General features: G+C 38.3%; 1 long non-coding RNA gene across 1 annotated transcript in view; it reads right to left on the bottom strand.

The window, feature by feature from the left end:
* Positions 1–1,036: 1,036 nt before the first annotated feature.
* Positions 1,037–17,564, bottom strand: part of LOC138284220 (uncharacterized) — a 62,798-nt gene continuing 46,270 nt past the window's right edge. The window contains exons 5-6 of the long non-coding RNA XR_011201360.1: positions 10,869–10,923; positions 1,037–1,174 (exon numbers count right to left, since the gene is read on the bottom strand). This is a non-coding gene — a long non-coding RNA (uncharacterized lncRNA). The remainder of the gene's footprint in view (positions 1,175–10,868; positions 10,924–17,564) is intronic.

Genomic DNA, 17,564 nt, shown 5'->3' with positions numbered 1-17,564 from the left:
ATCGTATTCAAACTTTCTTGTAACGAAAATAAAATATATAGGAAAGATCAGAAGGTACAGGTGAAATTAAAATGGTTAACTTTAAGAAATCAATTTGGAGTTACAATATTAACAGAGGTATAGGACTTTAAAATGGCAAACCCCAAGATCACAACATAAAAATTGCCAACCTAAATGGCACTTATTTATGACGTGCCAGATGTTACATGTGCTCAAATTGAAACATTCACAGAAGTTTCATCTGCGAACATTAAAAAGAGAACAATGAATGACCCCTATCTGTGGTCTCATACTCATTCTGCTGGTAGTTAGATCAACGAATCTCATAGAAACTGACATGCTAGAAGAAATGCCAATGAATAGACAATGCTTTTTTGATAAGTCTAGGCATCTCAATTGTGGATGGAAAACACAAAATTGTGAGCACAAACTTATCAGCAAATTGGAAAGAAGAATTTGCGGTCTTTTAAATATATCACCTTTTGGGAGAAACGTTATGCAACATGGAAACACCCGATAGACAATTAAATTCCATTAACATTTGTTGCCGGAGAAAAGAGTAGTAATGAAATGTCAATTTTCAACATGCCAAATAGGATCAGGTTGTACCATATCAACTTAAAGCTACATGACCACAAAAAGAGATCACCACTTTCTCATTATACTGTGTTAAGAAAAACAATCTATTCAATCCATTGACAACCCCTCTCTTCACACCCAGACACCACACTGAGCACTTATGGAAGAGAATGGTTTAATAAAAGACAAAGATAACAATTTAATGCAACCACTTTTATTTTTAATACACAATTTTAGGTCTTTGGTTCATATTTGGATACATTTAGTAATATCCATAGCTATGCATTTCAAATTGATCAGTGAAGCTACAAAATATGCAGTAAAAATATAAATTAGACAAAATACTTATAAAATCCATCTGTCAATTTTTTTTGTTGTGACCTTTGGAAAGCAGGAGTCCAATTATCATGCTGATCAGAAAGCTAGTTGAGTATTGGGGTGACAATCCTTATACAGTATTTTATTCTTCATGGTAAAATAAAATAAGGTGCATTTGTTTAGTCCATGATGTTACTCTGCAAACCAGGCAGGGAATTAGAACCATCATCTTGATTTCCCACATGATGTTTCACTTGAATATCAGCAGTCCCGTGTTCTTTATATAAAAAAAAAAAAAAATACAAAAGTGTTGGAATGCAGAATTATCCAGATTTAAAAGTAAAGATAATATACCGATTGAGTACAAAGTTTAAAACTTTACATGTACATGCATTTGCAATAAAATGGTTCAACACATGTTTTCTTATGGCAGATTTCTTTTTATAGGAAAAACAACATCAGAAATTGTATTCAAAGTAGGGTAAAAAGCAAAAGATTCGAAAGCTGTGCAGTAATTACCAGATTTACACATTCTCACAAACTGTAAAATTGCAAACAAGGTAAATGTAGTCACATACATTTGAGCTAGTAAAAATGTAAATATGCGCCCAATATTTTAAATAATTTAACATGGAATGGGGGGCCCACAGAATTTTCCCAGCACCAGTCACTTGAGTGATTGTCAATGTGATTTAGGACTTGCTCATGCAGTGGTAATTTAAGACGTGAAGCTATGGGATTATTATGTATGTAAATACATCCAGTAGAGCAACATTTATGGACAAACCATGATAAAAGTAGGAGATTGTCAACAATCACCCATGTACAGCTTCTTCTTTCCTGCTGTTTAACTTTGGAGTCAGTTAAAAAAAAATATGAATATATGCCATAAATAGAAAGGATAAAAAATTACATATAAAGTAACAGATGCATTAAACGATTGAGGTTTTGTTGAAATAGAAAAACGAATGCACAGAAATAAACAAAAGTCATATCATTGCCTAAATGCAACAATTGTGATCATTATGAAATTCAGTTTTAGCTAATGAACATTAACAATCTAAATTATACGATCAGCAACTAATTGTCTGTATAGCAAATACAACTGTATGCGAGAGAACTATCAGTCTTTAAGGTCATCCTTAGGCACCCAGCCTCCCCACCCACATGAACGCAGCAGTCAAGAGTACCAACTTTCCTTAATTAGAAAGATCAGCTGACTCTTACAAACTCAGCCACTAGGGTAATCTGATGAGCGCCTCAGGTATGTGGATCCTGGATTACTGCAATGTAATCCATACCGCCCCTAAAAAAATTAGATGGGCTGTGAAATGTTCAAAAGTCAGGCGGCGTAACAGTACTGTACTTCGAAACAATGTAAACGAATGCAATCTTGTTATTAAAAACACTACATTTTTTTCTCTTTGAGCATAAGATCCAACTCAATATTTTTGCTGCTTGCATAGGGACTCCCAGAACAAGAACACAGGTTGCCTGCAGTCCCCATCCCTGTCACCAATGCCTGCCAAATCAAAACCACTTCAGCCAATGAACATTCGGTCCATCCCCAGCTCAGGAAGCCAAGTGGGGGGCTTGCACCATTGGCACAGAGGCTCCAACATGCAGAATGCGTGCCTAATCCACACCAAAGTGCACAATCATGACCTTCATCAACAGATTCCGAAAACCACTTGTCAAGCAAGCTGTCAGGGCCACTAAGAAGCGGTACTAATGGACATAGTGATCAAAGGATATCATGTAGGGAGAGGCAGCCAGCTCCAGGACATAATCTTGCCATATAAAGCACAATTTTCCTGTCCCGTTCCACTACTCTTCAGGATTCAAACTTGACTCTTAATTCTTTCACTGTCACAATGGGAGCTATTCACTTCACAGGCAAAATTCTTCCTAAGCACAAACTCCAAATTGATCATAGTCTAACTTAAAAATGTTCGAAGGAGCCATATGGCGGATACGTGAAGCATGAGAATACCTATATATGTATATATGCAAGGAGCGTGCCACATCACAAACTACTTCAAATGCACTATGTTTATGAAAAGAATAGCCGGTGAGAAAGGTAAGAAAGCAGAAATGCACTACGTTACAAGCCCAAGCAAAAAGCTATTTACTAGAGAAAGTATCTTTTCTACTCGAGCAAATTAACAACACAATGAAAATATTGATGACACGAAAAGCCTCAAACGGATAATCCAAGGGAAACAAAAAGCTGGGAAAGAGCTTCTTTGCCATGCTTTAAATCTGCAAAGCGTTCACTGTCTTTCCTCAAGAAAAAACGGGTAACCGAGGCCAAGTTGATATGAGTTAGTAACAGCAAAGAAAAAGATGGCAGTGTACCCAACTTTTAAGTAAATTCTGAGGAACGCAAGTGACAACTGTGGAGCCACAAAGCAATTTTTGGAAACATTCATAAATTACATTTAGAGTTGTAGGTGGGTTTATTTGCAGATGGTACATAAAATAGTCTTAGGCTTTACAACCCTAAAAAATGAGGCACTATTTACAAACTGAAATCATGGTCTGTGAGGTGCTCATCCAGTAAGTTCAATGTAACCAAGCACAAGTGTTGCTCTAACAGAACATCCCCTCTTAAGCAAGACATAGAACTGGACAGTCCAAGATAGGACTTCATGTCTAAAAAAGCCACCACAAAGAAGAGGAATCGTGAGGAGATTATGCTAGTATTTCCATCACTCACGTTTCCACGTCTTTTTCTTGAAGGGAAAGGATAAAAATAGATGTGAAACAAGTTCACAGGCTAATACTAACATGTAAATATGAAAATACTGGAGGAAATACGAAATCGCTTAACTATTCAAAATGTTAAAGGGGATAAATTAATAGAAAAAGCTAAATAAATAGTGATAGATTACAAAGACCTATCTACAGTTTGTTCAGTTGATAGCCCAAAGGAGTGACACTACTGTTAAGATACTTATGACATAAGCTCAAGTAGTAACGTGGATGAGGCAAGGTTATCTGCGTAGCGGTTCAGGGGTTGGGGGTGGGGGTGGGGTTAGGCGGGGCAAGGGAAAAGTAGGGAGCCTCTAGAACACTTACTTAGAATTGTTTGTGATAAATTGTTTAAGTAACCAAATGAGCAAGGACTGTTTTGGTCACAGCACTCACACAAATGTGGTACTGCTGAACTAATCTAATAAAACAGTCATTTTTTTACGCCTCCAAGGAGAGCACCATTTCAATTGAGAGCTCATGTAGTGAGGAGAACAGTTTTTAAACCTGTTTTTTTCAGGAAAGGATCAGGAGGAACAAGCAATAACTATCTCACTGGATGGCTACTGACATTAGCTTAGTTGGAAACTCGAAGTACAGGTGCTAAAATGTAAAACGTTATATACCATATCTGCTCCAACGAATTGAAAGGTTTTCCATCAAAACAATCATTTAGTTCTAATTGGATTTCAACGTCTTAATGTCAAGAGTTTTATCCCCCTCATCCAAAAATCATCAATTGAAACGTCACAGTGTTGGTGAATTTTCTCATGTGCCCCCCACTTTTAAGTATGTAACATTGTACAGAACCAAATTGCTTAATAGTGAAAATATTCTATGCACAAAGCTGGCAAAAGTTTGGTAAGGTTTCAGAAATACATCTGCTAACGCGGATGTCTTAATTAGAAACTTTATGACTGTTTCTGTATTTTGAAGAATGACTTATGTAGAAAAAATTAACTTATAAAAATAATGTGCACTTTTGAAAATGTGACCTGAGATTGGCCACAAGTGTTCACGAAATGTACTAATTAATGATTAATCAATATGAAATATTGAAAATGTATTAGATTTATGTAGTAACATGTCATATTAAGGGTTATAAATTATGCTCATGCTTATTAATTGTAGGCCTTAACTTAGCGAGTGTCTTGGCCTAGTTTTGCCAGGCCTCATGCAGAAGCTATATTTCTTAGCGTTTAATGAAAAATGCTGACAGAGTGAACTAACTGTAAAATGCTTATTGTTCTAATAAAATGAGAACCAACGGACAGGAGATGAGGTCTTTTATAAAGTAACTAAATGTGTGAAGTGTGCAAAGGGTTCTTTCCCAGGACGCGAACAATGAAGACACTGACTGGAGACGAAGATGCAATTTCGATACCCGACAAGCCGGAACATCGTAAAGCAGACGAATCAACGACATGTTAACTGTGAAATATTAGAATTCGTAGATTTGGTAAAGGGACATTATTGGATAGAGTAATAACGTACGATTAATTGACCAATTGGAAACTGAGGGATGGTTTGGAGAACTTTGATATAACAACGTGACAGTGGGAAAGGATCTCAGATCTTTCCTCGTTATGAACTGCGATATTGAGAAGAAGAGATTTGAGATTCTGTCATTGGGCTCATACTCCCTGAGAGCCTGATGCGTTGCTGATCGACTGATGACCCGAGGATGAAGACTGATTCTGCTTGCTGACCCTTACCGTGGGATAGGAAGATATGACAATGACTGAATTGCATTTCTGTGACTCGTTTCTAGGTACCAACTGCACTGACTTAGTACTTTTATTTAGGTAGATGTTTTCCATATTTGTGCTCAATTATTTTGCATGAAGCCCCACATGCTGATGCAAATTGGAGTTAGTTAAGGCTACTTACAAGACGACTAAAATTACAGGGACAAATGGTTGACGGACTATCTTGCTGAACTTAATGGATGTCAGGGTTACTGAATTAGGTTTTATTAAGGTCTTATGTCGATGCATTAGAATGTCTTTTAAGCCAAGCTTTGATTAGGTCACGTATTCTGCGACTTGCGGATTACTATAATTGTTTTGATTAAGAGTTAATGATTAAAAATTCATGACTGTCTTGTTAACGAATAAGGAATAAACTTACTAAAGTTATACCTAAAGGTGTGGTTATTCATGACTGAAAAGTTATGGTGTGTGAAAATTACTGACTCCATTGATTGTTGAATTGACTAATGGTTATGGTTATTGTGTATTGAGTTCTGATTCTGTATCGAATCTATGGTAAGAAAACTCTATAAGAATCAAAAGGTTCATCGACTTATACGTGTCCCCTTGTAAGGTTACTTACCAAGGACCGGCGCGCCAGCACATCTTTCAGAAAAATATTGGAATAATGTGAGGTAGGACAGTTTTCGATTATGCTGCTGAAGTGTTAGTTTCAAGTTAGAACAGAAATTCTCTGCGCTCATGTGCACAGCTTCCTCATAACACTTTCAGGTTCTGGAACGTCAGTTCTTGTTAAATCACTGCAATTGTAAAACTAAACCCCTATTCGATGCACCCACTTAAAAAGGGCAGATCTAGAATGGTTTGATCTTTTAGCAAGGAATAAGTAATACACGTGGGGCCAGATTCAGAAAAGTAAACACACTTTTATGAAAGTATACTTTTTTGTATTCACACACTACAGGTTTATAGTAAGGTAATGACTGTGGTAATGACTGTGGGGACTCCACAGTGGGGCAGAGAACTCAGTGCATAAAAATATAGTACAGGTCTATCTTTTTATGTGCAGAGTTCTCAGTAGTTGTAAACTTTTATAAAACAATTTGTGATTTAGAAAATAAAATAAAAACCCACACACACAAGCGTACATTTATCTTTGTGAATCAGGCCCACAGCTTGGAATGCTTGGAGTAATGCAAATGAATTAGATTGAACAAACTGCTCTTACCCTCCACCCTCCCCAGCAGAAGAAAAGTAAATAAGCATTTATAATCAGCAAGTACTAATAATTAAACAAATCCTCTTTTCTAGATTATTTCCAATTGCAAAATCTATTTTGCAAGTGAATGTATGCTAAAATACCATCCTTACTACCCAAGTAAATCATATTGAAATGGGCTTGCTGAACACCTGGCATGTACCAAAGCCAATCTTTGTCTTATGTCCTTCGGTATTTGTCATTTTATGTTCAACTTCAATGTTTCTCAGTTTAAACTCATAACCAAGTTTACAGTTGAACAGAGAAGATGACCGAAGTACCAATGACACCCTTTTCAAGAGTATAAAAATATAAAACAGGCTTGTACTAAATATTTTTGAAGCTATCATAACGGATACTGTCCAAACCACTTACTGATTACAAGTGGGTTTCTCAATGCAAAGAATAGGTCTACTCCAACTCTCTCAGGTACGAGAATAGAAAAATTATAATATTACTCAATGTTATTGTACAACAGTTACACCACATTTGTGAGAAGACTGAGAACAGAAAGTTTTGTGGTTAACACTGGGGTCTCTAGCGGTACTGGAGCCTATACGGTTTAACCCAGAGGGTGTGGAACAGCAGAACATCGACTAATATTTGCAAGCAATGTGGTATTCACAAATCGAGAAATACTCTGCAAGGACTCTTAAATGCATTTCACATCTATGTGACAGAAAAGTCTGAACATGACTGTCATCAAAATGATACACATAGGCACTGAAATCAAGTGAACTACACGCCCGGAGTCAATGTATAATAGAAAATGTAATTACCTATGAAATTTTAGGGATCCGATTTGCCAGTAATCAGTCATAGAAGAAACAGAATAAGAGATGACATTTGCGCGGTCACTTGTGGACACGGATTCAGAATTACTCTGTTGAAACAACGCTGATGGGATATAGTGAACATTTGGGTCTCTCTACCATTATCTGAGTGCTTTAGTGATTCCTAGCATTTACTTGAAGCCCCTACCCGTGGTAAGATCATTTAAATTACTAAACGAAAAAAAAGGTACTTCACTTGATTACATGTGGAAGGGAAACTTATCTAGGAATTGCACCAATTTCCACAATAAAGCTATTGAAAATAGTGTAAAGAGGGGACTGGTGAGGATGCAGAACATGTTTTGCTGTTTTGTTTCTGTTATAAGAGAGCAAGAGTAGGTGTCTTTCTAAGTTGACGATACGTTGCTGTTTATCCGCAAACCCCACACACATTTTCCCCCCTCTCGTTTGCGAGGAGATGAGTTTCATAAACTTTTCTGGATGGTCCATTATTTGCAATAAAATCTGAGATATTTCCTCTTACAGATGCTATGATGCGCCCTGTGCTTAAGACTTTACACCCCTTCAATGGTGCACGGACTGTACCAAATATCTGGGCATACACCTTCACAGGGACAGAACAGAGGTCATACAACGTAACTGATCCAGCTATAGACAAGCTCACGACTCAAAACAGAACGCTGGATTAAACTCCAACTAACAATGGCTGGACGTAAAACCATCATTGAAATGGTGGTCCTTCCATGATTTCGTTATCCATTTAAAAAAATACCTATTGCCTTAACAAATAGTTTGGACACCTTGAGGTGGTTGCTCATGTGACTGATATGGGCTGGTCGTCATTCCCGAATTCAATGGGATACGCTGACACTTCCATATGACCGTGGGGGGCTTGGGGTCCCAACCTACAGTTATACTATTTAGTGGCCCAATCGCATGCTGCACTTTACTGGTATCACTTTAACACTAAACTTAAGATACCTCAAACCTGAACTGGCTCAAGTGCTAAACTCCCTCTTGCCTCTCTGCTGCCGCTTGGGCTCCGCTGGGACCTCACTGAAATACAGACCCTATCTACCACCTGATGGGGCCTAGTCCAAATGTTTACACTACCTGGGTGGCCAAACCTTATAGTCCCCACATCTACCACTTAAAAATCTACAAATCGTCAGTGACCTATTTGTCAAGGGCACTCAAGCCTAGCTTCACTATGGAGGAAAGAGGGACATTTGACTCCTAAAGATGGGTTTTATATTCCGTTTACATAGCACACTCAGTGACACCTTACCGACTTACTCGGAAGAACCTTCAGATTTCCCTTCACTTACAACTTAATCACTGTCTTATACAACCGCCACCTTATATCTAAACTCTATAGCACTTCGGTACAGATGCAACCAGTCGGTGAAAAGAGATTGGGAGCAACCTGGGAACGGGATTAAGGACACCCCATTCCAGATAAGACTTGGTATTACTGTTGCACTCAGACCAAACTTGTATCAAACAATCATTGTCACAAGCTTTTGCATTACATGTTTTTACACAGGGCATACACATCCCCCAAAGCCTTAGCTAAACTTGACCCTACTAGACCCAATAATTGCTTCAAGTCTAGAGCTGAGCAGGTGGACTTTGCCCACTTGAAGTGGAACTGCAAGAAGATCAAATCATATTGGGAGGGGATCTATGCTACATTGTCTCTCATGCTCGAACAATCAATTAATCCAGATCCACTGATGGCCTTACTGGGCTATGTCAAGCCATTATCCCCAGATAAAGGCGTTTCGCTGCCACTGTGCTGTTCTTGTCCAATAAGCAAGTGGCACTCCATTCGGGAAGTAGTGTGCTCCCTACTTTATCTGCTTGATTACGATATATGTTAAACTGTGGCACAAACTCCGAACTTCATTCTTTCCTACATATAAAATCTTCAAGACCCAAGGATATCTGGCAGCAGCTTAGAGACTATTTGCAAACAGACCACACAGCGGTGTATGAGGATACACAATAATGACTTTCTGCAAAAGAGTTTGCCCCTCGGTCAGCTTACTTCAATGTCCAACCTGGCCTACTTCATCAGAGATGTACATACCATTTGCTCTCCTGTTTATTATTTTTGGTTTGTTAGTTCCTTACTGCTTTTGTCTCTTTCCGTTTTTGTCCATTTCCCCACCACCCCTGCTGTCCCCCCCCCATTAATTACCCTCCATGTGCTCATAAAGTATTGAATGTCTTAGGTTTGCGTTTTGTGGCTTCCTTGTTCCATAAGCAACTAAAAAATGATTAAGTTTAATAAATAAGAAAGCAGGGATATCATTTTTTGTAAAGAACGAGTGCACCAGGAATCAAATGCAGCAAAAATACTTTATTGGTTAGACCTTTTGTTTTTTAATATAAGAAGGAAGCACATGTGGCATAGCAATAAATACTAAGCCCTACCCCTAAATTGGTATCCTCTAATTTCCTTAAATTAAGATGAATTTAAATGGTCTGGACGCAGTGCATGAAAATTGGGCATAGCATTGTTGATAGTGAACTATAACATTATTTGGATGTATTATTTATAGAATTTACCATACATGATATTCTAGAGGTGGCTAAACATGGCATTTTATGACTAGGAAAGCAACTCCCACTGAATGCGGTTGACACCTAAGAATACAATTCATGTCATCATAGATGTTAAGATCAATTTATTTAATAGGGATGTAGATGAACTACCATACCTCATAAGTAAGGTTAAGCTTGTAGCATCATTTAGCGATGCATGTGCACCTTATTTGTGATGTGATATGCATGATGCCATGAACTGGAATGATTTACCTACGTTTCATTTGTAATGTTCTGAGTATGAAAAGGCTGTACAGATTGTATGGTTCTTTTGAACCATACCGAAACAATTTAATACAATTGTGTGGGAAGATCTCCCAGGCAGGTTGATCAAATACTACCAAAAGGCTCAACTTCAATAGAGCCCTTGTTTCAATAGGATTTTAGAGTTGCCAACAAGCCTGCTATTCACCAATCAATACCATGCCTCCAACAGTAGGTGTCACATAGTTCCTCTTCAATAAAGACTTCTACTTTTATGTGAAAGACAAATTAGCTTGAAGATAATCTTCTGCTATAATAATCAATGTTGAGTATACCTCTCCAATTCATATTTAAAATATCCGGCATCTAAACATGTGACATCTTTCACAACAAAGCAATTCAGCCTACAAGTAAAAGCATTCGCTAGACTACAATAAAAGCAACATCTGGCAGAAGGCATGTGAATTTACCAGCATTTGAATATTTAGACGTGATATTTCCTGATTACACTTTCTCATGCTGTACTAGAAATGTACAGTGGGTTTAAGATAAATTAGTTTTGTAATACCCATAAATACACTACCAAACAAAATGGAAGTACATAATATTCCTACAAGGAAGTCTGAAAAAAGAACTTACCATTCACTTTAAAATGATGTTTGTTAAAAAAAATACCCAGATCAGAGCATATTCCCTGTTAAAAAAATAAATAAACACACGTATGATTCATTTACATTTAATTTAAATACAATTACTCTCTTAAAACAAATGATACAAGTCAAACCGGCATAGCTGAAGGACCAATTACAGTGTTAGCAACACCTGGCTCTAAGTTTTTTCATTTTCAAGCAGTTTTCTTTTTATAGCAATGAAGAAAAAGAAAGCAAACAAACATAAAAAAACAAAGCAAAAAAGGATAAAGCGGAAAATAAGATGACAGTAAGGGAAAGACAATACCCAAAAGAAAAATGTAAATCCTAACACATGGCAGTTATTGGCTTTGTCAATGCGTGTTCACACGTGGGCGATGTGTTTAGAAGGAACTTATTCTGTTATCTTGTAATACCAAAAACGTTCAAAGATGGTCGCCATTGCAGAAATAAGCACCGTCTGCCCAATCCGAATGGTAGATGGATATTTTAATATTTGCTCAAGATAGCCAAGACATTGAGAAACAACATGGCCATATCTGGATACTAAACCAATTAAGTATTGGTGAACCATTAAAAACATTACCCCCAAATAAGTCAGTTGCTGCCAGGGAAGCAGTGCACTGTAAGCGGTGGCAGGGGGTAAGCAACAGTATGTGGGAAACTGCCCCCCAACAAAATAAAAATTGAAAACAGACTGGCTCACTAGCCCTTCCACTGAAGTGAGCCGTTTTTAAGGCAGATGTGCACAAACAAAATGCTCTTACTCACCGGAGAAAACCAGTGGTTGAAATGGGCTGACCTAATGTATGCTGCAGTGCAAAGAGGCAAAACTCAAATGACACTTCAAAAGACAACGAATGAGGAGGACTGGCCAAAAGCCCCTGTATATGTGCATATTCTGTATGTTTTTTTTTTTACTATACATTTTTTTTTTTTAAACCTGAGGCCGATTAGCTAACGTAAGCGGTCTCTAGGCAAGGCCTAAAAATATGCGAACTCCTTCAATGAATATCCTTTAGAGTTATGTGCTGTACAAAGAAAATAAGCTCAACTAATAACTCGGGCCTTAAGACGTGACAAATCTTGAAGATATGAACATATGTACAGAAACTGCTTCTAAATACCAGCCCACTCTTAACTCCAACATAAGTAACTAGCAGTTACATGCTGTGTATACCAGTCTAATGACTTGCTTTATATTTTTAAAAAAGTGATCAATGTCCTTTTTCGTTTTGAAATAATCTAAAACCTAACATCTTAAAATAAGCGGTTGATAATGCTTCATCTGCTTGTACTACCACAGTGAACCCTTAGGGTTAAACATTTTAGCACTCATGGGCAAGCTGTTTTGACAAGAGTAAAGTTGATGGTAGGTGTGGTTAATTGGAGGAAATGTAATATCCATTTGCAGAAAATTCCAATCACTTGCAAGTGAGAATTTATCAGCGACAAATTCAGAGCTCAAAACCGTAGAACAAATATATCTAATGAAAAGCACTGCTGATTAATCAAGCAAACTGGAAAAACACAGGGACTTAATACGAGTTGGGCGGACATGGAATTGCCCCCAAAAAGCGGCAGATGTCCTGTCCGCCACTGTAAGGGTGCATGTCAAATACAGCTGACAGGAAATCGGCTAGTTTCTGAAGATTGTAGACCTCCGCCAAACTCTAAATAAAGCCCCAATTCATGTAGTAGAGAAGGACCATCTGCAAATCTAACTGGACAAACACATACAAATATATGCTGACAAATTCAGTGACTTTGGGATACAGGCTTCTGACTCGGTCCGGGAGCACTGTTGAGAAGCTGTGGAAGCACCAAATTTCTTGAACAGCACATGTAGAGGAGGAGCATGTACCATCGTGGTCTGAATCACAATGGAGCAATCAATCACAGGGAAGCGCAATCCCCGACCACTGGAATAAGTGGGGTTGGGGAAAAAGTACCGGTAAAGTTTCATTCCAATTGATCCACAGAGGTCCCTTTTAGGATGCATATCTTCTCTCTGGCAAGCAAAACAATCTGTCAGAGACCCTATTTTGTGACGATACGTACTAGTAGTTAATGGCAGAGGTATTCTTTCTTGATGCTGAGTCAGGCCAGCATGTTTCTGTAGTCTTCAAAAGGTCCTGTTCCTGAATGTCAATTGTTTTTTTTTTTTTTTTAACCCATCAGGAAAGCGGCTGCAATTTAATTCACATTACGTTTCCCTCCCCCCCCCCCCCCCCCAACTACAACAAATTGATGTTGACCGCCACAAATTGTACCATCTTGCCTTCTATGTTGGTCTGAAAGCCTTTCAGAGCCAGGCCTATCAACTACAGCATGAGGAAAGTTGTCTGTAGCACACGGGCCGTCCTCTAACCCATAATATTTCAGTGGCTCATAATAGTTCAGTGCCTCACGCACACCCTGAAAAGTCTGCTGTAGTTACTTTGGGGACCGAGCCCATGTAATATCGGTCTATGATTACTTTCTGTGGTGTACACCAACTGCAGAACTTTGTATTCAATGTATAACAATTGCCAAAATGGTCTCATAGGGAGAAAAGCTAAGGACACCACAATTATTCCTAATTATTTCATTACCATTCACACTGCTGAAGAATTAAAGCCCTGGTAAATAAAGGCATTACAAATGTCATGAGTCTCTCTACTGCCGAAGATGCATTTAAATGGTCCAGTTTATGCTGCTCGCGGCACCTCTCCCCTACCAGCATACAGGTATCGCACACATATTTAGCTTAGTGCAGCTGATAAACCGCAACTACATGGTATTAGAATAATTTATAAATGTTTATCAAACAAAGAAAATGTAGGTCTTGTGCTTTGTATGCTTTGGAACATGGAATTAGGCATCATTACAGTCTGTGATTAGGCACAAGGAAATAACATTCTTGAAGCAGAGCAATGGCCCAAATATCTTGATTTTGGTGTGGGTTGTGAGCCAAGAATCTGGCACAACCCAAGTCCCTTATAACAAAGAGTACTGTTTCTGGCCTCTTTTGCTTAAAGTACTTCTTAGGTTGTCCCCTTTTTCTGTGGAGCGTCCATCTAATTCATCAGGAGAGGGGTGTGCCAGCCTTCAAAAATATTTGATAGAATGTGGTTCAATCTGTTCTATGTGCCCAACTGTAGCATCATTCTTATAAGGTGCTGTCGCTGCACTGTTAATAAAATTACGGCCTTCTTAGCAAGAAAGGTATGGTCAGAATTAAAGACAACTTCTGACCTATTACAGAGGTCAGAAACTATTAGGCTTGCACCTCATCAATGCATCTTACATCAAAAGGAATACCACTGAATTGTTACCAGTGGTCAGTGACTGCTTGTTCTTTCGTGTACCATACCACCCTCTTGTTTTATTTATGAATTGTGATAAACAGCAAAAACTCAGCCTGAAATCAGCTGAAGGACCGTGTACAATCATTAGAGGATTTCGTGTGAGAATGAAATTGACACATCCACAAAATATAACTAAGATACAACAGATCTGCACTGAGGATGACATTAACAAAAGCAAATATGCATAACTATCCATGGTTGCCATAAAAAAACAAGCATGGCATTAGAGGGCATGAGATTCAGAATTAAAATGCATAGCTGCTGTATAAGATCACTAAAGCATACTCACTAAGTCACATTTACTCATATGATTGAGGTAAAGCTGCAGAGTTGGAAGAAAGGACCAACAAGTCATCAGCAAAGAGCTTAATATCTGAACCCCCCCCCCCCATGTAAATTTCTCCTGAAGCGTAGATTTCATGAGTTCAAAAAAAAGAAAAATAGAAAATAGGTGTGCGTGAAGCAGGCAGTGCTGGCAGGTCCATTGTAGTATCAAAGATATGATTGCTACAGCCATTTATGGGCTATAGGATTTTGATAAAAGGTTAAGTCCCGTAACAAATAGCACCAGGATACCATAGTATCACAGTCTCTTGCACATACCTACGGCATGTTAAGTCGAACGTTTTTTTGCATCTAATAGTAGGGAGTTTACTGAAAGCAGCAAAGTCAAAGAATATCAATAAGAAAGACATTTTTATTTATCAGTGACTTCTAAGTAAACCCTGTTGCTTATTATTATTATTATAAATAATTTCATTGAGTGGTCCAGGTAACTGGTCAGCTAAGGTTCTGACGTACCATTTACTACCTCTGTTTATTAAGAATAGATGGAAAGAGGCACATTTTGTTCTACAATGTTTACCCCCCCAAAAAAAATGGATTTGGGGGAACACTATTATTATTATAAACACTCTTCACATACAAGTAGAAACGGCTGTTACATTTGTTCTACTAAGAACTGATAGTTTTAAACAGAAACGTCATCATGGCCAGCAGCTTTGCCTTTTCAAAACACAATGTTGTTGTTGCGATTACCTCCTCAGTCAGTGGCTCAGATTTAGGACAATGTAGAACTTAAGGTGACAGACTGAAGCTCAACGAAGCTTTGCATTCCAAGATCTTGAGCAGTTCAAAAATAATAAAGAGTACAAAAATAGTCGGTTAAAAAAAAAAATCTAAAATATCTCCAGAAGTTATATCCATTTAATAAAATGAATGGGCTTAATTATACTACTAAGCCAGTTTGACAATAGCATATACAACGCTTCATCCCATTGATAAGCTCTTTCCTGCATTATGCTATATGGCAAGTTCGAAAACGATTTTTTAAGTACTGAACTTTCAGATGTTCAGACTAAGTTTCTAATAAACTGGCGCTGTGCAATCTTGTCCAGCGAGTAGATTTTTTGGCGTCATCTTTAGGCTTTTTCCGAACATTACAGTTGAGTCCAATTGAACATTTATGTGAGCAGATCCTAAATTACAGCAAAATCTTTGGATGAGGTATGATACGCAATAAAAATTTAGAATCCGGTAGCAGACTGACTCAAAGACCACCCATGTTTTTGAGTGGATACAAGACACTTGTGAGACACTGAAGGTGTTCGCATGGAATGGTCAGACAATTCTAGGAGATTTCGTATTTCAGAAAAATATGTACAAGCATCTTGAAATAGAAAAATAATTCTAGCTAAAGACCTGTATTACACAGAATAAGTGAAGCCGTATTCAGTTGTGTTTGTTGCACAATATACATAGCTAAAGGATTGAGTGTATGGGAAGACACCAAGAGAACTTCCTTCAGTCTATACCGGGATGTCAGAGTTTGGTGGATCCATCAGGGTTAGAATTAGATTTCAATCAACTGCAATAACGGACAGCTTTCATAGTGGGTAGCCCAACTGATAGTAGCCTAAAAATGAAGGATACTCATCGTAGGGCCATACATGATGACAATGACAAAGTTCGTATGCCCAGGAGCAACACCTGCCCAATTAACATTTTATCAGTCTTAGTCCCAGGGACCTCAATCACTGACTTTTTTCATACTAGTTTTGCAGAGCCTCAAACTATAACTTCATGCCTGTTGGCCCCAACACAACAGTAGTCCAGGCTGAGTGAAGAAGTTGAATCTGGCTTTGAGGAATATGGGTTTCTTGTAAGAACGGTATATCTGCCTCAGAATCACCCAGTAGATGGTTATTTTCATTCTTTAACACTATGCAACAGGTCGTTCATGTTCCATGAAACTTATTCTCAAATTTCTATAATCATCACTTATACAGAAAACTGTGTATCTTAAGGACATAAATAATAAAAAAATAAAAATAAAAAAAAACATATTTTTCATTTTCTCCCTCAGCACACCCAAGTTGAAGGGATGTCAATGGCTCCTTTTCCACTTTTGCTAAGCCACTGCATCAAGTAAAGCTTCCAAGCACAAATAAGATTCTGCCCATTTACACAAATAAAATAATTTATCCAATCCCATCAGATTCTTAAACGGTTAAGAGCACATCACTGTGGGACTCCACCTGGGAGCCAACAGAGCTAGGACCACCACCCATGCCAAGAACCAAGAGATCATCACAGATGGTAAACTTAAAATGAGAGCCTATTGCCACCTCATCTTCCATACCCTGAAGATGCCGAGGAAGATTTTCAAATGGCTTCCAACCAGTATCTGGCAAACCGTCATGCACACACTGGTCACAAGAAAAGTGGACTAAGGGAACATCCTCTATTCGGCAGAAGGGGCAAAAAAAAAAAACAAAAAAAAAAAACACCGCAGACTACTGCAGACCATTAAGAAGACATCAGCCAGAATCACTCTCAAACCTCACCCCCCACACACTTGCATCAAACCTGAAGGAGCTCCACTGGCCCCAATTCACAAACAAGCACAATTCGAACTCCTCAACCACACTTTCAAGGCCAGCATACCTAAACAATCTCATCAGCTTTCACAAACCTTCCAGTCATATGCTCCTCAGGACTCCTACTAGCACAAATCCCATGCATACAGAAAGCCAGATTAGTGAAGCCTTCTCCTACATCGCTCCTAATGCATTAAATGACCTGCTGCTACACATAAGGGCTCCTCCTCTCTGCTCAAATCCTGCAAGAAGCTGAAGACCTAGCTCTTTTGAGTAGTCTCACTAGTCATTAGGTGTACAGAGTCTCACACTTGCTCAGCGCCAGGATACCCTCCTGGGTGATAAAGCACTCTGCAGATCTGCATAACATAATCACAGATTACTCACCTTTATAATATCCACAGGCACCAGACAATTTGGAAAAAATTTCAGCATTGCCCCTGCATGTCACTAGGT

This window comes from Pleurodeles waltl, chromosome 3_1 (genome assembly GCF_031143425.1).
Source record: "Pleurodeles waltl isolate 20211129_DDA chromosome 3_1, aPleWal1.hap1.20221129, whole genome shotgun sequence".
Lineage (NCBI taxonomy): Eukaryota > Metazoa > Chordata > Amphibia > Caudata > Salamandridae > Pleurodeles > Pleurodeles waltl.
Note: the sequence above shows the minus strand (reverse complement) of the source record. Positions and strands in the feature narration are given on the sequence as shown.